This window comes from Cynocephalus volans, chromosome X, assembly GCF_027409185.1.
Source record: "Cynocephalus volans isolate mCynVol1 chromosome X, mCynVol1.pri, whole genome shotgun sequence".
Lineage (NCBI taxonomy): Eukaryota > Metazoa > Chordata > Mammalia > Dermoptera > Cynocephalidae > Cynocephalus > Cynocephalus volans.
Genome location: NC_084478.1, coordinates 120,202,271 through 120,214,344, shown reverse-complemented (window position 1 = coordinate 120,214,344; position 12,074 = coordinate 120,202,271). Strand labels below are relative to the sequence as shown.

The following is a 12,074-nucleotide window of genomic DNA, read 5'->3' as shown; positions in this document are numbered from 1 at the left end:
AGTGGATCGTGTACTTTTTTTCTCTGTCACTATCACCCATCTACTCTACGAAGGCTGAAAGAGAACATTAAAACCTGTACTGAAGGGAATGGGTCATCTTGACCCAATGGCAGAGAGAACATGAGGCTGCCTCGCATGCTGGCTTTTCAGCCTTGTCCTCATGTGTGATGCAGAAATAGCAGCGAAGGCGGCCACCGTCTGCCTTTGTCTTAGTGGTTGCATCTTCTCTGCCCCTATCCCCATTCTTTTCTTTCATGTCCTTGCAACATTTTACTGTTCTTTCTAACTTACTTTTCTAGAATATAAAGAGAAAAGAAAAAAGGAAAACATCTAGAAGGTGGGGGAGTGGAAGAAGAGGAAGGAAAATAAAGAGGAAAGCCATTATGGTGAGGTCATAGGGAGGGCTGGGTTCCTTCTCTCTCTCTCCTTCAGTATGACAGATTTGATAAGTTTACTTTGTATCTCATCTTTCAATTTGACTTCACTCTTTTCCTTAGTTACCTTTAGTGCCCAGTCAGTGACATCTGAGAAAATTATAGACAGGCCAAACAATAAGAACCAGCATTCTACCTCTCAGCAGACCCGTACCATATAGGACTGGCAATAGTTTTAGAAAGAACAGTAAACTTGGTAAGACCAAACCACCCTAACATGCACAGAAGTTACAGCAACAACATATGTTTTGCCGTTTACAGAGTTCAATTTATAGATTTGATTTACTAAGGAAAGAAGGAAGGGAAAAAAATGCAGAACTCTTGTGGTAAGTGTGAGAAAACTTATTCATTCAGGTTGGAAAAGCAAAATTAAAAATCAGAAACAGGCCCACCAGCCTAGATATGTTCAAAACTAGTACTTTGGTAACACTATTATGACTTCCAGCCGATTAAATTTCAAACTGTGGAAGGGCTTCAGAATAAGGGAAGGCTTAGTATCCCACTAATAGGGTTTATTAAATTTAGATAAAACAGATGTTTCTCAATGGCAGCAGCTCTGAATCACCAAGATCAAAATGGATGAAGAGAACAAAAACAAGCTAATACTTCACTAAAAAGGTGAACCATTTAACTTATATGGTTTCAGAACCTGGCCACGCTTACACCTAAAGCTTTCAGTTAAACCCCATGAAAGGAGGCATTAATTGGGAGAAAATTCCTTAAGACTGATTAAATGTGTATACATTTATGTTGACTTGCTGACATTCTGGAAGTGGTACTGTGAAAAGAGAATGAGCTTTACGGGCTGGTGGTCCTGAGTTCAAATGTCAGCTACCTTACCTGTTCTTATGACCTTTGGCAAGTTGCTTAATTTCACTGAAACTCAGTTTTCTTATCTACAAAATGGGGTTCTTTTAAAATTTTTTTATTACTTATTTTTTTAATGGTAATTGATTATACATGTGTGTGGGGTACAGAGTATGAGTATTTGTGTACAATATGCGATGATCAAATCAATATAATTAGCATGTCCATCATTACAAATCATAATTTTTCTGTGTGTCCCTTACCTAATTACTGCCTGTCTCCCCTCCCACCCCTTCCACCTCTAGTAACTATAGGTCTGTTCTCTCCTTCTGAAAGTTTGACATTTTATTGTGGTCTCTCTCTCTCTCTTTCTCTCCTTCTTTCTTTTTCTTTCTTTCTCTCTTTCTTTCTCTCTCTTTCTCTCTTTCTTTCTTCCCACTTATGAGTTAGAACATATGGTATTTCTCTTTCTGTGCCTGGCTTACTTCACTTAACATAATTTTATCCAAGCTCATCCATGTCGCTGTGAATGGCAGAAGTTCATTCTTTCTTATGGCTGAATAGTATTCTATTGTGTGTATATACTACATTTTCCTTATCCAGTCTTCTGTTGATGGACATTTAGGTTGGTTCCATATCTTGGCTATTGTAAATAGAGCTGTGATGAACATGGGAGTTCAGATATCCCTTCAACATGATGATTTCCATTCCTTTGGGCATATACCCAGAAGTGGGATTGCTGGATCATATGGTAGTTCTATCTGTAGTTCGAGAAACCTCCATACTATTTTCCATAATGGCTGTACTAATTTACAGTCCCACCATCAGTATAGAGGAGTTCCCTTTTCTCAACATCCCCGCCAGCATTTGTGGAAGTATTAGCCAGAGCAATCAAGCAAGAGACAGAAATAAATGGCATTAAATTTGGAAAAAACAAAGTTAAATTGTCACTGTTCACAGATGACATGATCCTGTATATGGAAAAACCCATAATTCTACCAAAAAACCTCTTAGAACTCATAAACAAATTCAGTAAAGTTGTAGGATACAAAATCAATACACAAAAATCAGTAGCATTCTTATACACCAACAACAAACAAGCAGAAAAAGAAATCAAGAAAGCAAGCCCATTTAAAATAGCTGCCAAAAGAATAAAATATCTAGGAATAAATTTAACCAAAGAGGTGAACGATCTCTACAATGAGAACTACAAAACACTGCTGAAAAAAATTGAAGAGGACACCAAAAGATGGAAAGACATTCCATGTTCATGGATTGGAAAAATTAATGTTGTGAAAATGTCCATACTACCCAAAGCAATCTATAGATTTAGTGCAATCCCATCAAAATACAAATGACATTCTTCACATAAATAGGAAAAATAATCCTAACATTCATATGGAACAACAAAAGACCCTGAATAGCCAAAGCAATCCTAAGCACAAAAATAGATAAATAAATAAAACCAGAAGCATTGCACTATCAGACTTCAAATTATACTACAAAGCTATAGTAACCAAAACAATATGGTACTGGTATTAAAAACAGACACATGGGCCAATGGAAGAGAATAGAGAACCCAGAAAGCAACCCAGGTATTTACTGCCAACTGATCTTCAATAAAGACACCAAGAACATACATTGGGGAAAGGACAGCCTCTTCAGTAAATGGTGCTGGGAAAACTGATATCCATATGTAGAAGAATGAAACTAGACACAAACCTCTTGCCATATACCAAAATCAATTAAAAATGGATTAAAGACTTAAGTATAAGACCTGAAACTATAGAGCTCCTAGAAGAAAACATAAGGGAAACATTTCAGTATATAGGACTGGGCAAAAACTTTACAAATAAGACCCCAAAAGCACGAGCAGCAAAAGAAAAAATAAGTGGGATTATGTCAAACTAAAAACCTTCTGCGTAGCAAAGGAAATGATCAACAGAGTGAAAAGACAACCTACAGAATTGGAGAAAATTTGCAAACTATGCATCTGAGAAGGGATTAATATCCAGAATATACAAGGAACTCAACTTCACAGTAGAAAAACAAATAATCCAATTTAAAAAATGGGTAGAGGAGCTGAATAGACATTTTTCAAAGGCTGACATACTAATGGCCAACAGGTACACGAAAAATGCTCAACATCACTAATCATCAGGGAAATGCAAATCAAAACCACATTGAAATATCATCTCACCCCAGCTAGACTGGCTGTCATCAAAACAACTGAGAATGTGGTTGTTTTGAGAAATAAACAAGATAATATATGTATAGCACCTGGCTCACAGTAGGTGCTTAACAGATATTGGCTCTTTGGTATTTAAAGCTGCTTTTGCTCATAGTGTCATGTCCAAGTATGTTAGGACCAGTCTTCTAGAGCTTGATTAGGAGCTTTAGATTAGCAGTTTCCAAAGACGGATGGACTCAGATGATCCTTTGTGGGGTGAGAAGAAAATATTAGAAATTCTATTTATAGTCATTTCATCTAAAACATAAGAAAGTATTTAAATTGCACTAATATTTAACATATGGGTTGACCCTGGTGCTCTCATTTGGTCTATGTTGGAGGGTCACCATCATACTCTAAATGAGGGATCCTGAGGAAAGAGTGAGATCCACAATTTGGTGGGGGTTGATAGTGATATACACGTTCTTTTGTTCACTTTCAGCATATTGTGACGTATTTCAGTTTACATGTGCCTGGGTAAGTAGATTTGTGTTCTTTAGTATTATCTCAACCTGTGGTTTCTTTGTAGGAATATTCTGAAGCCATTTGACCATGATGTGTAGGTTAGATAAAGCTAGATAAACTAACCCCTGCAGAATGGCTTAAGAAGATTCCTGCAAAGGAGAAGTGGGTTGATGGTAATAGTAATAAGGCAAGGACAAGAAAATGGTGGAGCTAGTTGACAATTCTCCTACAGGTTACCTCATAACTTATTTGGCCAAGTTGTAAAGTGAAAATGAAGATAATCTAATCAGACCTGACAAGCTGTCAGCCCCAAAACAAGAAATTATCAATAACAATTTTTGATTTATACCCACTGTCTTTAACAAAGAAGCTTACTCTAAGTATATATTGTGCTTCGATATATTAGCTAGTGATAGTAGTACATGTATATGCTTTATAAATATACCTATTGGGGGTATGTGCTCAAACTTTTTTTTACTAACAAGAATGTTCAATCAAAACAGTTTGGAGACTGGTGGTTTAGATAAGGAAAGCAGTTGCTGCTTATGGAGTCTCTTATCTTCTCTAATTCTGTATCTGCTTCTTAGAGAGTTTGGTTTGGTTTGGTTTGGTTTTTTGCCTAATGATTCTGCTGTATGTAGTATAACCAGTATGACAGAGAATAATATATCTAAATCCACTGAAGACAAATTGAACACAGTTTAGGGAACTTCATTTCTTGATAAACATTTCTAGTGCAGAAGGAAAAGCCCAATCCCTGCCCTGGAGATTTTAAAAATCTACAGCAAGAGAAGGGTGATTATAATTAACAGTATTGTATGGTATATTTTGAAATAGCTAGAAGAGAGGATTTTGAATATTTTCAGCACAAAGAAATGATGAATGTTTAATATGATAGAAATGCTAAATACGCTGATTTGATCATTACACAATGTATATATGTATCAAAACATCTCACTGTACCCCATAAATATGTACAATTATTATGTGTCAATTAAATAAAAGTAAATATTTAGTTCAGGAAAACTAAGAAAATGTTACAAAGCAACATGTGAATGCATGCCTACAGGGTAATGGAAATTCTTGATAAAGATACACCCTTATTTGATGTAGTAGATTTGTTTCTGGGGGAAAAAAAGTGTATACATTTCATTTCTGTAAATCTGGGCCAGTTGCTAACCAGTAAACCAGTAGCAGAGAGTATAAAACAGATCTTTCCAAAAAAGGAACTAACCTAATCTGATCATTCCTCTCAGCATTCCTGCAGTGTATGATTTTAACAAGTTTTATATACATATCCATATATTGTTTAGTAATATACTATTCTTATATCCTGCATGGCTCTTTGCTTAATAAAAGGCATATAGCAGGTGCTTAATAAATATTTTTAAAATGTAAGAAAATGAAATGAAGGCTTCTCAAAGATACCAGAACCTGGAAAGTTAGCCATTATCCCCTGAGATGGCCACATTTAATTCCTAGAGAAGATAACTTGTTGAGACCTTGCCATAGTACAGCTAAAGTGTCAGTCATAGTCCTGTGACTCCCTTCCTTTCACCAGAGTCATGATATGGGGGCAGCCCTATGGGCATAAATGTACCAAACATACTGATGATCTATCAAAGTTCTTTGACAGCCACTCCTTATTCAGCATTTAGTGTATGCAAGACAGTTATGCAGATATTATTATTTTATTTAGTTGTCACAGTTGCTCTATGAGGTATTATTATCTCCATTTTACAGATGAGGAAATTGAGGCTGGCACAGGTTAAGAGATTTGCCCAAATGTCACATAGCTAGTATGCAATGGAGCCGAGATCCAAAAGCAAGTATGTCAGACTACCTTACCCAAGCTCTTGCCCGTTCTACTGTGCTATGTTCTACAGAACTGTGAAATGGTGCTCATGTATTAATGATGTGTTCAATTTTGCATTTTAAGGAGCTATATTTATTGGCAGTAAGACACAGAGAACTGTTGTTATAACTTGGTGATGCTTTTGATGGCCTTGGGGAAATAATAGTCATTCAAGGCTGTAGACAAGGTTTCTAAATTCCAATTCAGTTTAGGAGGAAGTTCATTCAGTTTTATAGTATCCTAACTTAGAGTACACAAGGATGAGATCCCTAGAAACTTTGAGTCTATGTCAGGTTATTTTTGTGTTACAGTCTCTTGAAGGTGGCAACAATCTCACATTTTCAAATTTCCAAAGATGGAAATTGTTAGTAGTCATACCATAATCTGTTTTCCAAACCCACACATTTTGTTGCCAAGGCCATGTAAGCACTGTTCTTATAGGGTATAGTAATGAATGACTCAAAGTCATATTGAGTCTTAAAGATGAACCTGAGTCATACAGAAAAAATTAAATTATGTTCATTTTACTCTGGTAGAATGTATTTGAAAAGATTTTTATCAGAAGAATAATTAAAACAAAAAAAGTGATTTCTAGTAGTTCATTTCTAAAAAGAGGATAGAGTAAATCCAGAAACTCTGCAGAGAAAGCATTATGTGGCTGTTATGTGAAGGAAAATGAGAAATACTTGCCATATACACAAACATTTAGCCATCTGTCTCTTTATGTATCTTGTATTTTCCAGTTTTAGTTCTGCTCCACTGACTCAAATTCACAACCAATTCCCTTAATTTATAGGGGAGGAACTTATGGCCTAGGAGGCAGATTCTAACGATACGGCTCTGGTCATCACAGCTTGCAGCCCAGAGTGTTTTTTCCTCCTGGTGGACAGCTATGGCTATCTCAAAGAGAGAAGAGGCTTTTAAGAATTCAAGATTAGAGCAATTCAGGAACTCTAAGCTAATCAGAGGGCAGTAGGTGATAACACCCTAAAGCCTAAGTGATCTTCATAGGGTAGGAGCCAAATAATATATATCAAAGCCTATTAAATCTATCACCCTTTATCTCCCTCTCCTTCCTACCCTTCCATTGTCCCTTCCTTGCTTTCTCTCTCTGTCCCTTTGTGTATGTCTCTTTTTGAGGTTTTTCAGGGTATCCCCCTTTTTTGTACTTTCTTTGCTTTCCACTTCCTTTTTCCACTTGTATTTCTCTCCATCTTTGTTTTTTTGTATGTATTCCTTTTTCTGTTTCTTTCCCTCCTTTCTGCCTTCTTTTTGTTCAATCCCTATTTCATTTCTCCACTCCCCATGAATTACCCATCATATCACATTAAGATATGTATATGTATGTAAAATAAGTAAATATTAATGTTTATTGAGCAGCAGCTAGATTGTATTTATTACTGCAAAGGGGAAAACATCTCCCAATTATGTAACACTGTACAGTTGGCTTACAACTGAAAATTTTCTTTTGAGTCACAGCCCTCACCAAAATAAAATTCCCTTCCTTCTTTAACCATAATTGTGTCTTTTGTGCTCCTCTCTACTTTTAGGATTAATTAACAGCCACATTTTTGCATTTCATTTTGTGTCCATTATTTTTTGAATTTGAGGAAGCTAAAATTGCTGCTTAATGAAAAAGAGTGGTTATGGAGAATTTTTCAGATGTGGGTTTAGGATTCTGAGTTTCTGGGGTTCAGACATGCCACATGTACATTCTGTTCTGGAAGCTCTAATGGGGAATGGCAGAATAGGGGATTTCCTGATGGTTAAAACCCCTCATGAAAAAACTTTATTTTAGACCAATGCATGCTTGATTTGCTTTTCTTCACCTAACTAAACAGGGATTTTTATTTCGGTTTTAATTATTTCCTTGTCCTGAAAAATGATTGCATGTAAAATGAAGCCCCTCTCAGTTTGGTAATGTTCCACTGGTTAACCGACTAAGGGTCATCAATGGTTTAGAAAGTGAATGAACGAGTGAGTGAATCGCTTGATAGAGAGATTCACTTAAATCATTTCCGTTGCATGCTATATTGTTTATAATGAGCCTTGTAATATCTAATGTTTTGCCTCTTTTCAGCCGGGGTTTTTTGGGGGTTTTTTTCTTTTTAGCATAGTTTCCGGCACTGTCACAAACCCTTTGATTCTTTGATAGCAAAACTCTTAATTTCTTTTCTTAAAATGTTCATTTTCATTAAAGTGCTATTTAACATTAGATATTAACTTTGACAGATGTTAATGCTGCTTCTCAATTAGGTGAAGTGTATTCTTGGGAAGATGCCAATTTGAATCGAATATATTTGAATTTGGTGTGTGAACTGAACTGTTGTTTAAGCCTTACCCACCCTTCATATGGGTGATGGAGCAGCTAGCTAGTTTTGTACATAAGTATTTTATTTTGTTTCATTTCATAGAAATATCTAAATATTAGAAAATGGCTTCCTATTCTAGCAAAGTGAACTTCATATAAATTTATAACAAGATCCTGTCCTTAGACTGCCTAGAATTTAAATTGGCAGACACTACTTTGTAAAATGCTTCCCATGGTCAATGTTAATATTTTAAAATCCTTTTTCTAATAGGTAGGAAGTCTATCTCTATTTACCCTTTGCCAACTGAAGAATGCTATTGAACTATTATATATCATCTTTGGGCAGAGGCACTTCAGATATGAGTTCAGAATTGCCAAGTAAGGCAAGCATTTAATTTTAAAATTTTAAAAATAATCCAATCAAAGGTGACAACTAAAGTGTGGACACTAGAAAGAATTGGACTTGAGTCAGAAAATCTGGGTTGTATGTATCCCTACCTCTGTCATTAACTTAGCTGGGTCACTTGGAGCTGCTCAACTCTGGACTGCAGTATCCTCTCTAAAGGCTCAGCTTTAACATCTCATATTCTATATACTAGAGAAAGCTTGGTTGAGGAAAGCTGGATCCTCTCATTTACCAGCCATTCACACCAGCCCAGCAGCTCTGAGGTCAGTCTCCAGCTGCATTTTCATCTTTTTATAATCCCCTAAATCCTTGCTAGGCTTTCATTGCTAGTTTGTTTCCCTGGGAATTTGCATTTAGAGACATTGAGAGCTTCCTTTGAAATTTTTCTGTGCTCATAATTTTAATGAAAAATTACTTAGAGTTGGATGAAAAATGCAAGAATCAAAAGTCTTGTTTGAATGTTTCTGTAAAATCAGACTGTTTCCATCATGACTAATGTACCTTTACTATTTCAGAGCTTTGAAGTCAGTATGTTTAAATCTTGGTATGGTGAGGCATCTTTTCATTTTCTCCCATTAACCGTGCTAGCATTTTATCACTTACTCCTTGTTCTAAACATTCTTTTCTTTTTTTTTTTTTTCTTAAACTATTTTTAAACTGATATAGAATAGCATACTCCTTCGTTATCTTACAAAAATCGGGAGTCTCATTTTATCAGGATAGAGGAACTGGCATCTTCCACACTAGCCAATAATTTTTAAATTTGAGAAAAATAGAGTCCAAGGTCAGGACCCACAGTGAAGAGCCATTTGCATTATACCTCATAAGATACTTTTATAATCAAAATTTCAAATGCAATTTTTTTTACTTCCCAAGAAATTGGGCTTTGCTTAGTCTTCACAAGTTGTACTAGTGTCCAAGAAAATAAAGACAACTCAGTAGTTACTTCATAATTTCCCCAGCATTCTTGGTTTTTGTGTTTGTCTGCTTTGCTGGTTTCTATGACATAGGGTGGTGGTTTGAATTATGTCCCCCGAAAACCCATTGAAGCTTGAATTGTGTTCCTCAAGTTTTATGTATTAGAAATTTAGCCCCCACTGTGACTATTAAGAGGGTAGCAAATCCTATCATGGTAATTGAAAGGTGGATCTTTGAAGAGGTGATTGGATTGTAGGACCGTGCAGTAGTGAATGGATTAAAAATGGTACTTCTGAGGACTTTAAAAGGAGAGTCTGTCTTTCTTTCTCTCTTGCTGTCTCTGCTCTCTCCACTTCCACCATCTTGCAATGTGAGACCCCTGGGTCACTGTTGCCAGCAACAGATGGACATTGGACTTCCCAGCCCCAGAAACTGTAAGCAATAAATTTCATTGTCTTTTTAAAATACTCAGTTCCATGCATTTTGTTAATAAGCAACAGAAACGGACTAATACACAAAGCAAGGTAGTTTAAATTCCCGGGTTTTATCAGTAAAATAAAAAAAGATTTGAAAAGATAATATCATAAAAAAAAGAAAAAAAAAAGGCTAGAATGATTGAGCAGCAAGTCTCCATATCACAAGAAAAACTTATTAGCCTGATCCTCAGTTACATTTTAGGTACTTGAAAATTTCATTGATTTAAAATTGCACTGAGCTAAAATTTACCTTTCCTTGGTTTGCTAGGAAATAAAGTAAACAAAATAATTTGTGTCAAAGTGTTGAAAAATTAGCTGTATGATAACTTCAGAATGTGTATTGTTTTAATGAAAAAGCTAGAGCTAGATACAAAAAGCTCGTCATTAAAGAAGGCCTAGCAGTATAATCCAAAGGGCAGACAAAACAAGCATAGGTGAGGATATGGAGAAATTGTAACCCTCATACACTGCTGGTGAGAATGGAGAATCGTGCGGCTGTTGTGGAAAAGCTTGTTGATTCCTCAAAAAGATAAAGATAGAATTACCTTTATGTCCCAGCAATTCCACTCCTAGCTATATACCCAAGAGAAATGAAAACATATGCAAGCACTTCAGAAAGTTCATGGAAAGATAGAATTAAAAGGTAGCACAGTCTTTTCATGAATCTCTTGAAGATCCCACACTAAAACTTGTATGTGAATATTCATAGTGTTATTCAAAATAGCCCAAAAGTAGAAACAGCCCAAATGTCCATCAGCCCATGAATGGATAACAAAATGTGGTATAGCCATACGATGGAGTATTATTAGGCAATAGAAAAGATGAAGTGCTGATACATGCTACAATACGAATGAAACCTCAAAAACATGCTAAGAGAAAGAAGCCAGACACAAAAGGCAATATATTGTATGATTCTACTTATATGAAATGTTCCACAATAGGCAAATCTATAGAAACAGAAAGTAGATTAGTGGTTGACAGGAGCTGCGGGGTGGGAGGAATGTGCAGTGACTGCTAATGGGTACAGGGTTTCTTTGCGGAACAATGAAAATGTTGTGATGGTTGCACAACTCTATGAATATACTAAAAACCATTGAATTGTATACTTTAAAAAGGTAAATTTTGTGGTACATGAATTATATGTGAATAAAACTGTTATATATAGAAAACATCAGCGACTGTATTACTATAACTATTTGAAATTTTAAAAGTATGTTTAAATTACATTTTCTGTTCTGGGCTGTGGAGGGGGGAATGGGAAGTTAGTATTTAATGGGTACAGAGTTTCAGTTGGGGAAGATGAAAAAGTTCTGCTGATGGGTGGTGGTGAGGGTGTTGCACGACAATGTGAGTGTACTTAATCCTACAGATCTGTAAACTTAAAAATGGTAAAATTAGGTAATTTTATGTTATGCAAGTTTTACCATATAATAAAAATCTATAACCCTAAAAAATGACATTTCGTATTATTCTAAGCTATAAGGCTTATTTTCCTTTCTTTTTCTCCTTTTTAACAGGAAAACTGAAAATGTTGTTGGCTTTTTGTTTTTTATGCATGAGATTCTTCTGGTCTGTGTTTTAGAACTTCTCCCCAATATGTGTGTGTGTGGTTGGGGGGGGAGGGTATGCACACACATATATGTCTTTATCTTGGCTTTGAATGAGAACTTCAAAGTATTTTTTAAAACTTTATTTGCCAGTAGGAAAATAGAAGAAGCCAAACCATAGGAAATTTATGTTGTTAAATTATAAAATAGTGAAATGCTGTTCTCAGAGTATGGGTTATCACAGATTTCCTGATTTTCTTCAATAATCTTGGCTCCTTGAATGGGAAAAACATTTATACTTTATAAATATATGACATCTCTATATCTTCCTATAAGCATTTTCCTTCGTATAGCAGGATAGAATGAGCACCAAAATGTATTGAAAATACAAACATGGTGAGTTTCAGAATGCAAAGGAAGGGATGGGCAAAAATGAAAAAAAGAAAATTTAGCAATGAGGAAATCGCTGAAAAAGGAATTAAATGATTTCCAAAGGCCATGGAACTTTGTTATGACCCAAGCAGTTTGTAGGGTCCAAGTTTGTAACCTCTCAGGATTAATCTGTGAAAACATTTTGTGAGCCTGGCTGCTATGTATGACATTTGAAAATGGATGGTGTGAATGC

At 35.6% G+C, this 12,074-nt stretch overlaps 2 protein-coding genes across 4 annotated transcripts in view; one reads left to right on the top strand and one right to left on the bottom strand.

The window, feature by feature from the left end:
• Positions 1-12,074, bottom strand: part of TMEM164 (transmembrane protein 164) — a 247,134-nt gene that overhangs the window by 45,608 nt on the left and 189,452 nt on the right. The window lies entirely within an intron of this gene.
• Positions 1-12,074, top strand: part of AMMECR1 (AMMECR nuclear protein 1) — a 112,683-nt gene that overhangs the window by 81,743 nt on the left and 18,866 nt on the right. The gene's annotated exons all lie outside the window — the stretch shown is intronic.